Here is an 18,876-nt window from a genome sequence, read left to right on the forward strand (position 1 = left end):
CAGACTTAGTCTGCAAAGTTTGCTACTATCAACTTTCAACTAAATTTTCTCTAGGAACATATAAAAACAGTAGAGCTATAGCGCAAGCTACATCGTAATTCGCAAAGACCATTAGACTATGTTCATGACAATTAGTTCAATTAATCATATTACTTAAGAACTCCCACTCAAAAAGTACATCTCTCTAGTCATTTGAGTGGTACATGATCCAAATCCACTATCTCAAGTCCGATCATCACGTGAGTCGAGAATAGTTTCAGTGGTAAGCTACTCTATGCTAATCATATCAACTATACGATTCATGCTCGACCTTTCGGTCTCATGTGTTCCGAGGCCATGTCTGCACATGCTAGGCTCGTCAAGCTTAACCCGAGTGTTCCGCGTGCGCAACTGTTTTGCACCCGTTGTATGTGAACATTGAGTCTATCACACCCGATCATCACGAGGTGTCTCGAAACGACGAACTGTAGCAACGGTCCACAGTCGGGGAGAACACAATTTCGTCTTGAAATTTTAGTGAGAGATCACCTCATAATGCTACCGTCGTTCTAAGCAAAATAAGGTGCATAAAAGGATTAACATCACATGCAATTCATAAGTGACATGATATGGCCATCATCACGTGCTTCTTGATCTCCATCACCAAAGCACCGGCACGATCTTCTTGTCACCGGCGCCACACCATGATCATCCATCAACGTGTTGCCATCGGGGTTGTCGTGCTACTCATGCTATTACTACCAAAGCTACATCCTAGCAAAATAGTAAACGCATCTGCAAGCACAAACGTTAGTATAAAGACAACCCTATGGCTCCTGCCGGTTGCCGTACCATCGACGTGCAAGTCGATATTTCTATTACAACATGATCATCTCATACATTCAATATATCACATCACATCGTTGGCCATATCACATCACAAGCATACCCTGCAAAAACAAGTTAGACGTCCTCTAATTTTGTTGTTGCATGTTTTACGTGGTGACCAAGGGTATCTAGTAGGATCGCATCTTACTTACGCAAACACCACAACGGAGATATATGAGTTGCTATTTAACCTCATCCAAGGACCTCCTCGGTCAAATCCGATTCAACTAAAGTTGGAGAAACCGTCACTTGCCAGTCATCTTTGAGCAAAGGGGGTTACTCGTAACGATGAAACCAGTCTCTCGTAAGCGTACGAGTAATGTCGGTCCAAGCCGCTTCGATCCAACAATACCGCAGAATCAAGAAAAGACTAAGGAGGCAGCAAAACGCACATCACCGCCCACAAAAACTTTTGTGTTCTACTCGAGAAGACATCTACGCATGAACCTAGCTCATGATGCCACTGTTGGGGAACGTCGCATGGGAAACAAAAAATTTCCTACGCGCACGGAGACCTATCATGGTGATGTCCATCTACGAGAGGGGATGAGTGATCTACGTACCCTTGTAGATCGTACAGCAGAAGCGTTAGTGAACACGGTTGATGTAGTGGAACGTCCTCACGTCCCTCGATCCGCCCCGCGAACAATCCCGCGATCAGTCCCACGATCTAGTACCGAACGGACGACACCTCCGCGTTCAACACACGTACAGCTCGACGATGATCTCGGCCTTCTTGATCCAGCAAGAGAGACGGAGAGGTAGAAGAGTTCTCCGGCAGCGTGACGGCGCTCCGGAGGTTGGTGATGACCTTGTCTCAGCAGGGCTCCGCCCGAGCTCCGCAGAAACGCGATCTAGAGGAAAAACCGTGGAGGTATGTGGTCGGGCTGCCGTGGAAAAGTCGTCTCAAATCAGCCCTAAAACCTCCGTATATATAGGTGGGAGGGAGGGGGCCTTGCCTTGGGGCTCAAGGAGACCCAAGGGGGTCGGCCGAGCCAAGGGGGAGGACTCTTCCCCCCCCCCCAAACCGAGTTGGACTAGGTTTGGTGGGAGGGAGTCCCCCTTCCTTCCCACCTCCTCCTTTTTTTTTCTTTCTCTCTTAATTTTCTTCTCCTTGGCGCATAGGGCACTTGTGGGCTGTCCCACCAGCCCACTAAGGGCTGGTGTGTCTCCCCCAAGCCCTATGGGCTTCCCCGGGGTGGGTTGCCCCCCCCCCGGTGAACTCCCGGAACCCATTCGTCATTCCCGGTACATTCCCGGTAACTCCGAAAACCTTCCGGTAATCAAATGAGGTCATCCTATATATCAATCTTCGTTTCCGGACCATTCCGGAAACCCTCGTGACGTCCGTGATCTCATCCGGCACTCCGAACAACATTCGGTAACCAACCATATAACTCTAATACGCATAAAACAACGTCGAACCTTAAGTGTGCAGACCCTGCGGGTTCGAGAACTATGTAGACATGACCCGAGAGACTCCTCGGTCAATATCCAATAGCGGGACCTGGATGCCCATATTGGATCCTACATATTCTACGAAGATCTTATCGTTTGAACCTCAGTGCCAAGGATTCATATAATCCCGTATGTCATTCCCTTTGTCCTTTTGTATGTTACTTGCCCGAGATTCGATCGTCAGTATCCGCATACCTATTTCAATCTCGTTTACCGGCAAGTCTCTTTACTCATTCCGTAATACAAGATCCCGCAACTTACACTAAGTTACATTGCTTGCAAGGCTTTTGTGTGATGTTGTATTACCGAGTGGGCCCCGAGATACCTCTCCGTTCACACGGAGTGACAAATCCCAGTCTTGATCCACACTAACTCAACTAACACCTTCAGAGATACCTGTAGAGCATCTTTATAGTCACCCAGTTACGTTGCGACGTTTGATACACACAAAGCATTCCTCCGGTGTCAGTGAGTTATATGATCTCATGGTCATAGGAATAAATACTTGACACGTAGAAAACAGTAGCAACAAAATGACACGATCAACATGCTACGTCTATTAGTTTGGGTCTAGTCCATCACATGATTCTCCTAATGATGTGATCCCATTATCAAGTGACAACACTTGCCTATGGCCAGGAAACCTTGACCATCTTTGATCAACGAGCTAGTCAACTAGAGGCTTACTAGGGACAGTGTTTTGTCTATGTATCCACACAAGTATTGTGTTTCCAATCAATACAATTATAGCATGGATAATAAACGATTATCATGAATTAAGAAATATAATAATAACTAATTTATTATTGCCTCTAGGGCATATTTCCAACACGAACATCCAAGACGCCCCGGCCCTCGTCGTCGGGGGCAGAGGGCGAGTTGGCGTACCATGCTTGTCCCGGGCCCTTCGGAGCGAAAGGATGCCCAAGGATTTTAAAGGACCAAAGAAAGTGCCTAATTATACATCAGACCTCGAACCGACGTCATGGATCGAGGGTTATGAGATTGCCATGGACATGCTCGATGTAAACGAGGCGGTTTGCGCCAGATACTTCACGATGATGCTTGAGGGGTCGGCACGCACTTGGTTGAAAAACTTGCCTCCCAATTCCATCCGGTCCTGGGCTGAGTTAAAAGAGCGTTTCATCAAAAACTTCCGGGGAACCTGCAAACGTCCGATGACGATTGTCGACCTACAACACTGTGTTCAGCGCCCGGATGAGTCGGCCCACCATTGGTCACGGTGGGTTGCAGAAATTATTCATTCATTAGATGGTATTACGGCGGCTCAAGCTGTGCTTATCCTCGAGCACAATTGTCATTACGAGCCCTTAGTGCAGAAGTTGGGGCGACTCAAACGGAAGGTCCAAGACATGGGCGAACTGATGGACACCCTCACTAGATATGCCGAGGCCGATGATACTAAGGATCCCGGCGAGGATGGCAAGATTAACTCGCCCAAAAAGGGGGAGTCATCCAAAAATCATACCCGTTTCCAGGGGCGCAACCGTCACAATCAGGGGACCAATGGCAAGCGTAGACCGCAGGAGGAGCCCTCGGACTTGGTCGCCAACACCAATGCTAATGACGGCAAAAAGAAGAATCGAGGTTTCAGTGGGAAAAGACCGCGTAACTATGAAGAGCTACTCAAGGGCCCTTGCCCGCACCACACCACGGCTGATGGCCCGGCGAGTCATTCTTGGGAAAACTGTTTCGTGATGCGAGAGTTTCGGGCGGAGGCAATCAAGACGAGCCAAAACGAAGATCCAGACCGGCGCCAGGACCAACTCGCCGCGTCCAACCAAAGACAGAACCCCTTCGGCGGCTTTCCCGAACAGGGGGCTCAGGGAGGCCCGCAGCCAGGCGGCGGCCAGTACCTGGTGCACCACCAGCGGCGGTACAACCCGCCGGGAGCTTTCCAGCAGCCGCCTCCACAGGGGGCTCCGCAGGACCAGGACGATAATGGGGGCTTCCGCAGCAACCCCAAACAGCTAAGTAATGGGCAGTACCACGTTTTCACTACTAATGCTTGCAGGCGAGATAAAAAGGTACGTCACCGGGCGTACATTGTATCTGAGCTGGCGATCCCCAGATATCTCCATTGGTCTGAGCAGACCATAACATGGAGCAGAGAGGATCACCCGCCAAGAGTAGATAACCCGGGCGATCTGGCGTTGGCCGTGGTCCCCCAAGTGGGGGGTTACACCCTGTCAAAGGTATTAATGGATGGTGGCAGCAGCATCAATATCCTATACTTCGACACCTTCCAGAGGATGAATCTATTGGAGAAAGACTTGATGCCTTCAACCACGGTTTTCCACGGAATTGTCCCGGGCAAGTAGGCTTATCCCATTGGCCGGGTCAGGATCACAGTGGCATTTGGAACTACGCAGAATTACAGGTCGGAGTCTCTAATCTTCGAGGAGGTCAAACTGAAAAGCCCCTACCATGCGTTGTTCGGGCGACCGGCTTACGCCTGCTTCATGGCTCGCCCATGCTATGTTTACCTCAAGCTCAAAATGCCTGGTCCCAAAGGACCCATCACAGTTGATGGAAATAGAAGGATCGCAAAGGAATGTGAAGAAGGGGACGCGGCTTATGCGGAAGTCGCCTGTGCGGCGGAAGAACTCTAACACCATCGGGCCAATGTTGACCCGGCGGACATGTCACCACTCAAGAAGCCAACTACAGATTCTGAGTCGCCCCTCAAGTTCAAGCCAACGGATCATACTAAGACAATCGATTTCGTGCCTGGCGATTCATCCAAGCAGTTCACCATTGGGACGGGTCTGGTCCCCAAATAGGAAAGCGCGCTCATCGAATTCATCCGTGAGAATTGGGACATCTTCGCATGGAAACCTTCTGACATGCCTGGTGTACCGAGAGAATTCGCTGAGCACCATCTTAACGTTGACCCAAAATGCAAACCTGACCAACAGTACCTTCGCAGATTCAACGAGGAATGACGCAAGGCGATTGGAGAAGAAGTCGCCCGTCTTTCAGCCGCCGGGTTCATCGTGGAAGTCTTTCACCCCAAATGGCTGGCTAACCCGGTGTTGGTACTCAAGAAGAATGGCACTTTCCGTATGTGTATTGACTATACAGATCTCAACAGAGCTTGTCCCAAAGATCCCTTCGCTCTTCCCCGCATCGATCAAATCATTGACTCGGTGGCGGGATGCGAACGATTGTGTTTTCTGGACGCCTATTCAGGATATCACTAGATCAAAATGGCCGTAGAGGATCAGGAGAAAACGGCCTTCATAACCCCCTTCGGGGCCTTTTGCTATGTGTCCATGCCTTTCGGACTCAAAAGCGCGGGGGCGACTTATCAACGCTGCATCCAGAATTGTCTTCGTAACCAAATTGGTCGCAACGTCCATGCCGATGTCGATGATATTGTGATCAAGACCCGCCAGGGGGAGACACTATTGCAAGACCTTAAGGAGACTTTTGATAATTTACGGGAATATCAGATGAAGCTAAATCCTACCAAGCGCGTTTTTGGTGTACCTGCAGGAAAATTGATGGGTTCTTGGTATCGGAGCGCGGCATCGAGGCTAACCCAGACAAGATCGAAGCGGTTACCTCTCTCGGAAAGCCGGCGAATGTTAATCAAGTTCAACGACTGGCGGGTCGCATTGCGGCTTTAAGTCGTTTTGTGAGTCGCCTAGGGGAAAAGGCGATTCCTCTTTATCAATTATTGAGTAAGTCCGATTGATTCGTGTGGACAAATGAGGCAGACGAGGCGCTCGAGGCCCTGAAACGCCAATTGGTTAACCCACCAGTCCTGGCAGCCCCAACTGAAAAGGAGCCTATGCGTCTGTATATCGCGGCGAATTCCAAGGCAGTAAGTGTGGCTGTGGTCGTTGAAAGAAAGGAAGAAGGGAAGGAATACCCAGTGCAACGCCCAGTATATTTTATCAGCGAGGTATTAACTCTTTCCAAACAGCGATACCTGCATTGGCAAAAACTGGTCTATGGGGTGTTTATGGCGAGTCGAAAACTTAAGCATTATTTCCAGGAGCACCCGATCACAGTGGTTAGTTCTGCTCCCCTTGGAGACATCATCCAGAATCGGGAGGCAACAGGGCGAATCGCCAAGTGGGCGATAGAGCTTGGGTCTCATCACATACAATATACTCCCCGCACAGCTATCAAGTCCCAGGCACTAGTTGATTTCGTTAACGACTGGACAGAGCTACAGGCTCCGGAAGACCGGCCTGACCTTACCTACTCGACTATTTACTTTGATGGGTCCAGGCAGCTGGAAGGCTCGGGGGCTGGTGTGGTGTTAGTATCCCCTCAAGGAGATAAGTTCTGTTACGTTCTCCGACTCATGTTTCCCTGCACTAATAATGCGGCGGAATATGAGGCTTTGCTTCACGGCTTGCGACTTGCAAAAGAGATGAACCTAACACGAGTCACCTGTTTTGGTGACTCCGATTTGGTGGCGCAACAAGTTTCGGGTACCTGGGACTCTCGGGATCCCATGATGGCGGCTTACAGACGAGCTGTGTCTGATGTGGCGGGTCATTTTCATGGCTATCACGTGGACCATATTGATCGGCGCTTCAATGAGGCAGCTGATGCCCTCTCGCGACTCGGCTCTCAGAGAAAACCGGTTCCCCCTAATGTTTTTCTGGATATCTTGCATAAACCATCCGTGGTTTTACCCTCAGAGGAGGAATTGGCGATACCGTATCCCGAGTCTCGGCTCGGGGCGGCTCTCCGTGTCACTCCGGATTGGGTTCTCCCTTATCTGGCTTATCTCACTCGCAGCGAGTTACCCACCAACGAAGTTTTGGCTCGCCAGATCGTTCGGCGCAGCAAATCCATGGCCATCATTAATGGCGAGTTATATAAACGGAGCGCTTCTGGTGTGTTTCAGCGATGTGTTTCCCCTGAAGAAGGATGCGCGATCCTAAATGACATTCATTCCGGAGACTGTGGACATCACGCCGGATCACGTTCTTTGGTATCAAAGGCTTTTCGTCATGGTTTCTTTTGGCTGACGGCTCATGCAGATGCAGAAGACATAGTTCGCCGGTGTGAGGGGTGCCAACGTTATGGGAGGCAGGCTCATGTGCCGGCTCAAGAATTAAGAATGATTCCCATTACTTGGCCTTTTGCGGTCTGGGGGCTGGACATGGTTGGTCCCTTTAAAATGTCCTCCAACAAGAAGACTCACCTATTGGTGGCAGTTGATAAATTCACCAAGTGGGTTGATGCCGAACCTATTGGAGCTTGCGATGCGGACACAGCGGTCAAATTTTTGAAGAAGCTAATTTTCCGGTTTGGATATCCGCACAGTACTATCACTGATAATGGTACTAACTTGTCCCAAGGGGCGACGCAGGATTTTTGTCGTCGAGAACATATCCGACTTGATATTTCTGCAGTCGCTCACCCGCAATCCAACGGGCAAGTAGAGCGGGCGAATCAGGAGGTCTTGCGAGGGATCAAGCCCCGACTCATGGTTCCCCTGGAAAGGACTCCAGAGTGTTGGGTTGAAGAGTTACCTTCGATACTGTGGAGTATTCGGACCACCCCGAACCGGTCCACGGGATTCACCCCTTTCTTTTTGGTCTATGGAGCAGAGGCTGTTCTCCCTACTGACATAAGGCATGACTCTCTTAGAGTCGCCGCATATGGGGAGCAAGATAATGAGCTGGCGCATCAAGATTCTTTGGATGCCTTGGAAGAGGCGCGTGACCTGGCTGCGGCCCGTTCGGCTATCTATCAGCAAGATCTGCGGCGTTATCATAGTCGCTGGGTTAAGAGTCGGACATTTCAGGAAGGCGACTTAGTGCTTCGTCTAATACAGGATCGAGCAGGCATGCACAAGTTGTCACCCCCTTGGGAAGGGTCGTTCGTCGTTAGCAAGAACCTCCGCAATGGCTCTTATTATTTAGTGGATCTTCGGCCTAATCGACCGACCACGGAGGCCGAGTCAACCCGCCCCTGTAATATTGCCCCTTTGCGGCCTTACTACACTTGAGCTCTTAAGCTCTACACTTTGTAAGTTTTTCAGTTTCATTATGAAGTAATAAAATATTCCCTGACTTGGGGGCTTCTCCATTAAAAAGCAAATTGTGTCATCCTGTTGCGACCGTATGAGCCGACAGAATCTGCATTTAGGTTGGGTGCACGAGCTTTCTGACTCGCCTCCCCCTGTCGCGACCTTAGAGCTGACGAATACTGCATTTATGGTGGGTGCACGAGCTTTCTGACTCGCCTCCCCCTGTCGCGACCTTATGAGTCGACGAAACCTGCATTTAGGGTGGGTGCACGAGCTTTTTGACTCGCCTCCCCCTGTCGCGACCTTATGAGCCGACGAAACCTGCATTTAGGGTGGGTGCATGAGCTTTCCAACTCGCCTCCCCCTGTCGCGACCTTATGAGCCAACGAAACCTGCATTTAGGGTGGGTGCACGAGCTTTCTGACTCGCCTCCCCCTGTCGCGACCTTATGAGCCGACGAAACCTGCATTTAGGGTGGGTGCACGAGCTTTCTGACTCGCCTCCCCCTGTCACGACCTTATGAGCATACGAAACCTGCATTTAGGGTGGGTGCACGAGCTTTCTGACTCGCCTCCCCCTGTCGCGACCTTATGAGCCGACGAACCTGCATTTAGGGTGGGTGCACGAGCTTTCTGACTCGCTTCCCCCTGTCGCGACCTTATGAGCCAACGAAACCTACATTTAGGGTGGGCGCACGAGCTTTCTGACTCGCCTCCCCCTGTCACGACCTTATGAGCCGACGAAACCTGCATTTAGGGTGGGTGCACGAGCTTTCTGACTCGCCTCCCCCTGTCGCGACCTTATGAGCCGACGAAACCTGCATTTAGGGTGGGTGCACGAGCTTTTTGACTCGCCTCCCCCTGTCGCGACCTTATGAGCCGACGAAACCTGCATTTAGGGTGGATGCACGAGCTTTCTGACTCGCCTCCCCCTGTCGCGACCTTATGAGCCGACGAAATTATTGTTGCTACTTTTCGTCGTGGCATAGCCCTGAAGGTTTTAAAGCCTTTTCTTTCTGATGCTTGTTGAAAATATCTATAGTTTTTTTGCTTTCACATATGCTATTCTCAAAGCTTAAGACAGGAGGGTGATAAGAATTGTTTCATCCATGGCCAATTAAGCGTTATAGAAGACTCCTATAAAGGCGGGTCAAATATTTCAAATCACCTTAAGGGCGATATAAAGGTTCTTGCAGAGGTTATCATCAAAAACAATACTGACTGACAGAAAAAGGACCTATTACATGGCTCTCAGGCCAAAATCAAAAAAAAAGTTTACTTTGCTGGCGCCTCGGGATCATCCTGATGTGAGTTCCGACTGACCTCGATTTGCAAGTCGCCCAATACCCAATTGCACTTGGCCAAAGCAGTAAAGTCATCTTCATCAGTCAGAATTGATGCCACGTCTGCTTCCAAGTCGAAAGGATTCTTGGGTCGCCGAGGATTTAGACTGGTCGTCACGAAGGTTGGCGGGCTGACCTTCTTGTTTCTGCTATCATAAGCCGCCTGGTATTTTGTCAAATCAAGGCTTGTGGCAGGTTGAGTTGCAGCCAGCCGAGAGTTCTTGACGACTCGCTGATAGTCCTCTTCAACAAATTCGGACCCATCGTCCTTGAGCTGAGGAAAGCATGCGGCTACTTCTTCCAAGTTGATTTCTGGAGCATACGCCAAACAGCGACTCAGGGCAGTCAGAATACCTCTCCGGGCGGCTGACCGAGTTAACTCGCCAATCTGAGGGGGAAGTGTGGACAAGCAGCCAAGCACCTTCTTGATGGAAGTGATAGGTTCTTTGGCAGCCATCACAGCTTTAACAGTCAAGACACTGCCTGTCTACAATTGCTCTGTCAGTGTGTAAATCGCCTTCAGCATCAACACACAGTCTTCTTGAAGGTTAGCGGCTCTCAGACCTGAATCATGATGATTAGCGACTTATCATAAGTGTTATTTTAAAACAAAAAAGGGAGGAGGATATCAAAGGTTTAAGTAAAGCTTACCAAAGACAGCTTGCGTCATGTTGGAGATATGACGCTTTAAGCCGGACAATTCCTGTTGTACAGTGGCCAGCCTAGCTTCAGCTCTCTCTGCTCTCTTCAAGGCGGCATTTTGGTCAGCCTAAGCTTCTTTCAACTCGGCCTTGAGTTTTACCAGTTCGGCCAAGGCCAATTGACATTTTTCCTCCGACTTAGCTCGGGCGTCTTGTTGACCAGCTAAATTCTTCTTTAAATCGCCCAGCGCCGATTCGGTCTGAGCAAGGTTTTCCTATTGAAAGTTTAAAATAAGGGCAAGTCTCAGAACTACTGCAAAGCAATATCCCTGACACTTGGGGGCTAATGTACAATTTTTTCAGATGAAATTATACAAAAATCAAGACCAGGCTCATCTTTTTACTGATGACCCGGCCCTTGGGGGTTACTGGTCGCTAAGTTTTTTTTTCTCTAAACTTTCAAGACACGGCTCATCTTTTTACTGATGACCCGGCCCTTGGGGGTTACTGGTCGCGAAGTTTTTTCTAAAAACTTTCAAGACCCGGCTCATCTTTTTACTGATGACCCGGCCCTTGGGGGTTACTGGTCGCGAAGTTTTTTTAAAATTTTCAAGACCCGGCTGATCTTTTTACTGATGACCTGGCCCTTGAGGGTTAATGGGAATAATATAGTATAACAAAATTTACCTCATGTTTGTTGTTTAACATCCGCAACAGGTTTTTCTCCATCTCATACCTCGCCTCCAGGCAACTTGCAAAGCCAGAGCAGAGTTCCTTAAACTCCAAATTTGCATAGTCGGGAAGTTTCGCCTTGGAGAGCCCAGACTCGGGAACGGCTTGGGAGGAGGATGCTACATGTTTGGACAAAACTATCGCCGCCGGCTTAGAAAAGCCAGAGCCAGTAATAACTACAGCATCTGGGTCTTCTGTTGTCATCAATGGGTTTGGCGGCTTAGGGGCATCCATTGTTTCCTTCGGCGACTCAGGAAGATCCACTTGAGTCGCACGCTCAGTCTGATCCGGATTTGTCTTCAATCGGATTTGATTCTTTCGTGGGTTCTGAAGTTGCATCACGAGTTGATCCACTGGTTTTCCTCTTCTTGGCTTGTGCCCTGAAAAAAGGGAATAAGCACGTTAAGGAGTTGAAAAGCTCGTTATTCTCAAAAGTCAAGGCAAGGTTATCAAAAGATTTACCCCGGAACTCGAATCATTGGTGGAAGTGTCGACATCACTGAGTCGCCGGAAGTGGGAGGAGAGTTCTGCAAGAATTATACGTCAATAATACAGGCGGGTTACAAACGTGATCCAAATAAACATGAAGAATGGTTACTCATAAGAGTACCTCGCTTGGCTTTCTTTTGTTTGTTGCTGGTAAGCCAGAGACCTGATCGCCGGAGTGACTTCGTGTTTTCCGGTTTGAGGCACGTTGTGCTTTCTTCAGTAGGAAATTTGGGTCCAAATAAGCATTTGGATGTGAGAAGGGAACTTTCCCACAAATTCGCCTGGCCGGCTTAGGTGGAGAAGGAGATGAATCGGAGGAAACAGAAATTACCTCAACAGAGTCCTCTTGGCTTTCATTATCTTCATTCTATTTCAAGGGAAGGGAGAGATATAAATACAAAGGCTAACAGTAATAGGTGGCGAGTGAAAAGAGAACGAATTTTTACCTCCGAAAGTGCATCGCCGACTTGAGATTCGTCAACTTCGGATGGTTCAGCTGCAGCAGATTTGCCCTTACCCTTGGTTTTCTTTGAGGGCGGCTTGACATTTTTCACGGCTTGCTTTTTGGGCCTCCTGGACCAGAACTTATCGCCTTTCTGAAATGGCATATATTACGAAACCACAATACAAATGAAGCGTAAAGAATAAATACCAAAGGCGGGTTAGGTTTGTTTACCTTGGGCGCCGGGTTAATTTTGCAGAAAGGCTTAAGGCCGATTTGGCCGCATTTTCCCACAGGCTCGCCAGTCAGCTTTTTGATAATGGTAACAATATCCTTTTCCGTTAAAGTTGTGCGGAAATAGCATTGAGGATGATCCAGGGTGCCATCAAAATCACACATCAGACCATCCCGGCGGCTCAGAGGGAGGATACGCCATTCAACCCAACAGCAGATTAGGTCGACCCCGGTAAGACCATTGTTCGTCAAAGACCTTAATTCAGATAGTATTGGGATGAATTCCGATTCCTCCTCCTCGGTAAGCTTGTCTGGAAGCTTGAAGTTGGTCGGAAGGCGAGTTGGCCTGTAACCCAGAAGCTTGTTCTCGCCAGAAGGAGACGTCTCTTGATAGTAAAACCAAGACTCGCCCCAGCCTTTGGAATGGCTAGGCATGGTGAGTGAGGGGAATGGGCTATCCCTGCGGCGCTAGACATCGACACCACCAAGTTCCAAGCTGGGGCCGTTGTGGAATTCCGTTTGGCGATTCAGATGAAAGAAATGCCAGAATAAAGGGACAGAGGGCTCGATCCGCAGATAAGCCTCACAGAGAACTTGGAACTGGCACAAATTACTTATGGAATTGGGTCCCAGATTCTGGAGACGGACGTTCATGAAAGTGAAGGCGTCCCTAAGAAACTTTGATCCGGGCGGCTTAAAACCTCGCTCCAGGTGTTCAAAAAAAACGATTAGTTCCCCTTCTTTGGGGTTAGGGAGATCTTCTCCGAACCCAGTGCGCCAGCCAATAACATCCTGAGGATCCAAACTGCCCGTTTTCACGTAATCGGCTAATATGGAGTCATCAACCTTGGTAGGAAGCCAGTCACTCTTGAAGACGGCGCCCATGCTACAAATAAGTAAAGTATGATATTACATGCCTTGGACACCTACTGTATGGGATGAAATCAGTTCATTTAACCCGCCGAGTACTTTGATTAAGGAAGGGTTTTGACCCGCCAGATCAAAGGGCCGAGTTGGGTCACTATGGCGACTTATGGAAGTGTGGCTATTCCCAAGGGCTACGTTCTGAAGACGGTAAGGGCGTTTCATTTGAAGTACCAGGAGATGAAGACTATAAACAACTTTTTGCAAACAGTAAATAAGGAATGGATCTACCAGACAGACGCGAAAACCTAGAGAAAATGACTGGTCGCGACAGTTTATTATCAGATGATGCCCTTCGCTTGGTGAAAACATTATTTTCAAAGATTCACGAGTACAGCGGATAAATGAAAGTATTCGGAACATTAGCTATCCTACCAACACTCGTGCTAATCGATTCAGAGCAGATAGCATCTATATGCAAGGAGCTTCAAGAATACGGCAATGGCGGAAGTTCAAGCGGAGAATAAATCTACTCCTAAAGATAGGTGGAAGCCTAACCTGATGTTGTCGGGTGAGAAGAGCCGACGGTGCCGGGGTTTGCTGGAGAAGCACGGGCGTCCCGTCGAGCGAAGAGGTTTCCGGCGGCAGCGAAGTTCGTGGTGAAGGGCGAGGTGACCGACGGCGATGCAGTCGACGATGACAATGGCGGATGTGTTGGTTGTGGCACGAGAATGGACGACGGTGAAAGCCCATAGGCGGCACCGAAGCTCCTCGCGTGAAGGCCGAAAGCACGGTCGGCGACGGATTCCTCGGGGCAATGCGTTTTTCTCGCTGCGCCGGTGGGGAGGAAGGTGACAGGACTGGTAGGTGGGAAGCGCCAGTTCTGTCCCCCCCCTCGGGCCTATTTATCAAGGCAGGTGCTGGAATCGAGGCGCCATGAGCGGGAACCGCCGGGGGATAAAAGATTCTCTATAAATGTGCGTCGAAAATTTCAGGATAACAATGCGCTAAGGATCCGTTGGAGTTGTGGCGGTCTTCCCGAAAAAAGAGGAATAAGAAAAGGCCAGTTAGTAATGATCTGGCGACTTAAGGGATTGTCAGTGCCCAAGGGCGATGGCGGGTGTGCAATTTTTTGACAAATGAATAAAAATAGGGGATGAATCGCCTTCAATGGAGCAGAGGTATTGGCATGAAGAAGAAAGGTTCAAGTCAATTTGGGGCCTAATGTTGGGGATGTAACCTGTGGATGACCTGCCCTAGTTGGGCCGGGTTATCCATTGGGCGACTCATCTAAGTGTTTAGTTGGGCCTTGTTTTGGCCGAATCAAGGTCGCACGACGAGTATGGCTCTTGGCGGTTCTCCCAGCTTTGGAAGATGGTGATTTAGAGATTCGCAATGGTCACGAGTTGTAAAAAGGAAGGAATCCTTGTAAACCCTAGGGAATCGACCTGTATATAAAGGCGAGGTCCTGGGGGACAGAGGATAGGTTAGAAATCATCGAGTGCTAGGTTTAGGCGAGTTACGCCTTCCTTGTAATCGAATCCATATCAATACGCACAAAAGCAGGACGTAGGCTATTACCTCCTCTCAAGGGGCCGAACTTGGGTAAATCGCCGTGTCTCTCCCGCTTAACCCCTTTGAGTCGCCACCAAGGTGCGATGGCTCCAGTATTAAGTCCTTTCACGAGGACATCTGCCGTGAAAAAACCACGACAGGTCTCCAGATGAGATCTCGCGGAAACAGAAGCTTGCGGTGGCGGAAAAGTATTTTCGAGGCTCCGCTAATTTTTTGCGGAATATTTGGGAATTTATAGGCCAAACACCTAGGTCAGGGGGCGGCCAGGGAGGCCACAAGCCTGCCCACCGCCGCCTCCCCCCTTGTGGCGGAGTGGGGCTTGTGGGCTCCCTAGAGCCCACCTGGCTTGGCCCAAAAGCCCCCTGGACTTCTTCCGTTCGGGAAAAAATCATTTCAGGGTTTTTCTTCCGTTTGGACTCCGTTCCAAAATCATATTTGAAAAGAGTCAAAAACACAGAAAAAACAGGAACTGGCACTTGGCACTGAATTAATATGTTAGTCCCAAAAAGATATAAAAAGGTACATAAAACATACAAAGAAGGCAAGATAACAGCGTGAAACCATAAAAAATTATAGATACGTTTGAGACGTATCAATGGACACAACTGGATGTTTCCTGTTGCCATTGGAATGTTCCAATCAAAGACAGAGGCATCGTGGACATGGTTCATGATGCAGCTGAAAAGATGCATAGGGCCAGTATCACATTTGGCCATCCACACAGATGCATGCAAAGGGCTAGAAAATGCAGTCAAGATTGTTTTCCCCCATGCTGAGCAGAGGGAGTGCTTTGGCCATATGTGAATGAATTTGATTAAAAAATTCAGAGGGGAAGAATTTGGGCGCATGTGGCCAGCCGCAAGATCCTACACCACACAGACCTATTCCTATCACCTTGGTAAGATAATGGCAGCATGTGGTGAGAATGATTTTTCTACATGGTTGAACACATACCATACATTTTTATGGTATAGGTCAGGTTTTAATACTGCCATCAAGTGTGATCATATCAACAATAACTTGGCAGAAAGTTTCAACAACAAGATGAAGGAGTTGAAAGATTTGCATGTGCATGACATGGTGGACCAAATCAGGATCATGATCATGCGTATGTGGGTGTTGAGAAGAAGAATTGGTGAGCTTTTACAAGGGGATAAGCTACCAGCAGTGGTACAACGGGTGGTCAACGGGAGTCGAAAGCTTTCACATCTAGCTGTTGAGAAATCCTCATTGTGGGGTGCTGAAGTTAGAGATACAAAGACTAGCAAGAGGCATGTTGTAAACACTGATTTGCATGAATGCACTTGCCAAGAGTGGCAACACACTAGGAAACCATGTGAGCACGCTATACTCTTTTTAGCATCTAGACCCAAGTTAAATAGGCACCCATACTTGCATGACTATTACTCAGTACAGAGATTCAGGGATGCATATGCTACTCCAATTCCAACACTCACAGACCAATCACAGTGGCCTGAGGTGGACTTTGAATTTTTCATGTGTCCACCCATCACTAGAAGAAAGGCTGGAAGGCCCAAACAGAGCAGATTCAAAGCATGGTTTGAGAGAGGTGGGAGTAGTAAGAAAGGGAAAAAAAGATAAGGATGTGAAGCCAAAAAGGGCTCAAGAAGGTAACAAAAACAGATGCAAGTTGTGTGAGGAACTTGGGCATAGAATTGGTTCACCAAAATGTCGTTACACTCTGGAAAGACCAAAGTATGTTAATGTTACTGGTTATGTTGTTTCTTATTGGTTATGTTGTTTTCAATCTCTAAGCAAGTGATGTGATTTATTTTTCAGGAGAAAGCATGTAGAAAAAAATCCACCTCTTGTTGTTGAACAGTGCTGGCGAGTGAAAAGACAAGACTCAATGGATGTACAAAGAAGAGAAGGTTTAATCCATTAACAGAACCTATTTTGGATGCACCGGAGCAAACTGAACATGTTCTGGATGCAGCAGAGCAAACTGAACCTTTTATTCAATGCGCCGGAGCAGTGTGAAACTGTTTTCGATGCACCGGAGCAGTGTGAACTTGTTTTCGATGCACATGAACTAATTTTGCAAACTGAACCTGTTCTGGAGCTTGTTGTGCAAACTGAACCTGTTCTGGAGCTTGTTGTGCAAAGTGAAATTGTTGATGAAGTTGAGGAGGTGCATCAGGTGAACCATGGTGAGGTGCTTGGCCGTGCCGTGGGGAGGCCTACTGGACGTGGCAAGAAAACCAGGAGCATCAACAAGTTGTCTGCCGAAGAAGTTGAGAATTCAAAGAAATCGAGTGGTAAGAAGAGGCAAAATAAATAGATTTGGCAATTGTGTTCTGAAGTGAAGACTTGTTATCTGAATTCAAAATTTGTGAGTTGAACCAAAATTTGTACTAATGATGTGATTGGCAATTGTTTTCTGAAGTGAAGACTTGTTATTTGAATTCAAAATTTGAAAGTTGAACCAACATTTGTAATAATGATGTGATGCTATTTGTAATAATCTGTTGTTTTAATGATGTGATGTTATTTGCAATGTTTTTACTTGTTTTGGTTTAACTTGGTCATCAATCCGAGCATTTATACCAAGTCATGAAAAATGTGCCTCAAATTAGCCCCGAAGGTAGGGTAAACAACCCTTTTCTAAGCAAGTATATTTTTCCACCTTGCCAAAATAAGACAAATAAATTTCCTAGACTTGTATTCGACCTATATAATGTCATTCTGAAGCCTCGCTATTTATTGGATGAATATTCATATTATTTATTTTCTTTTGAATAATAATGGTTTTAATCGAAAATCGTAAATAAAACAAGTTTAAAGCATCAAAATGAAAAAATAAGTTTGGAACTTTCTTAGTCACTCCAAAATGAAGCTTTGGTGAGGTTTTGACTATTTTCATTTTCAAAGTTTTCAAAACCCACCTCATCTCCCTTGAAATCTCTACTACTATGTTCGAGGTATCACATTTCAGTGAAGGCTTTCGTTCCAATGATTATAAATCATATTTATATTTTTTGTAGACTTGTATTCGACCTATATAATGTCATTCCGAAGCCTCACTATTTATTGGATGGGTATTCATATTATTTATTTTCTTTTGAATAATAATGGTTTTAATCGAAAATCATAAATAAAACAAGTTTAAAACATCAAAATGAAAAAATAAGTTTGGATCTTTCGTAGTCACTCCAAAATGAAGATGCTCTTGTAGTTGGTGAAGATGTTGTAGGTTGTGAAGGCGATGAACTCACATCCACACCAGAAAACTCGCCCGAGCAGCGCATGCGCATCGAGCCCGTTTCTGAAGGTGACGGTGAGCATCACCAGGGGGATGCCACCATCGGCAGGATTCATGTTCAGGCAGAACATGGGCCTCGTGCCGGGTGGAAGTCGCGGGTGAGTTTGACCGGGCCCCTCCACCTCGATATCGCCCAGACACGGAGGGTGTCCTCCACGACCACGCCGGCCGGGTAGCGCCTCTCCGGCATGGTAGGCGGCGGGTTGAACATCACTCCGACGAACTGCACCTTGGCGACGATTGGTGTGCTTCGAGGGGGCGCTAGAACTGGAGGGGCGAGAGGGGGATGAATTGGATCTATGGTTTCGGTGGAGAGAGGAGAGGAAGAGAGGTGGTGGTTATATAGCCGGTTGGAGAAGATGAAGACGAAGAGAGGCGTGCGAGTAAACGGCCAACGCGTCGGACGCGTGTGTACTTGAAGTTGAATTGAGCGTGCGTGCGCTGTTTTTGCCCGTTGCAACCTAGTCTGAAACGTGGTTAATTGCTCTAATGCGACATTTGAGATGAGTCAGAGCGCCGACTGAATCGATGTAGTTTGAATCGGGCGATGTGGTTTAGGTGAAGGAGAAGGCGATGGTGCCCGGGGTTTAGGGTTTAGGGGCGGCATTCCCGCGTTTTGTTTTTATTTTACTTTCCTTATCGTGTCATGCATGAAACTATGTTCTAGGAGGCCCAAGTTATATGGGCGTCTTAATATAAATATATATATATGTATTGTCCGTCCTACTATCTATGTGTTGTGCGTCCTACTATATATATCTAGTTATATGGGCGTCCTATATTAATTTGACATAGTTTTTGAATGAAACAATAAAACTAAAATATTCTATAGTTTGACATTTTGTGAATGAAACGAAACGCGAAATTATTCTATACTTTGAGACGTGTTTTAATCATTTTTGTAAACTATGAGTTGTTTGGATGCAA

Source organism: Hordeum vulgare, chromosome 5H, assembly GCF_904849725.1.
Source record: "Hordeum vulgare subsp. vulgare chromosome 5H, MorexV3_pseudomolecules_assembly, whole genome shotgun sequence".
In the NCBI taxonomy this organism is placed as follows: domain Eukaryota; kingdom Viridiplantae; phylum Streptophyta; class Magnoliopsida; order Poales; family Poaceae; genus Hordeum; species Hordeum vulgare.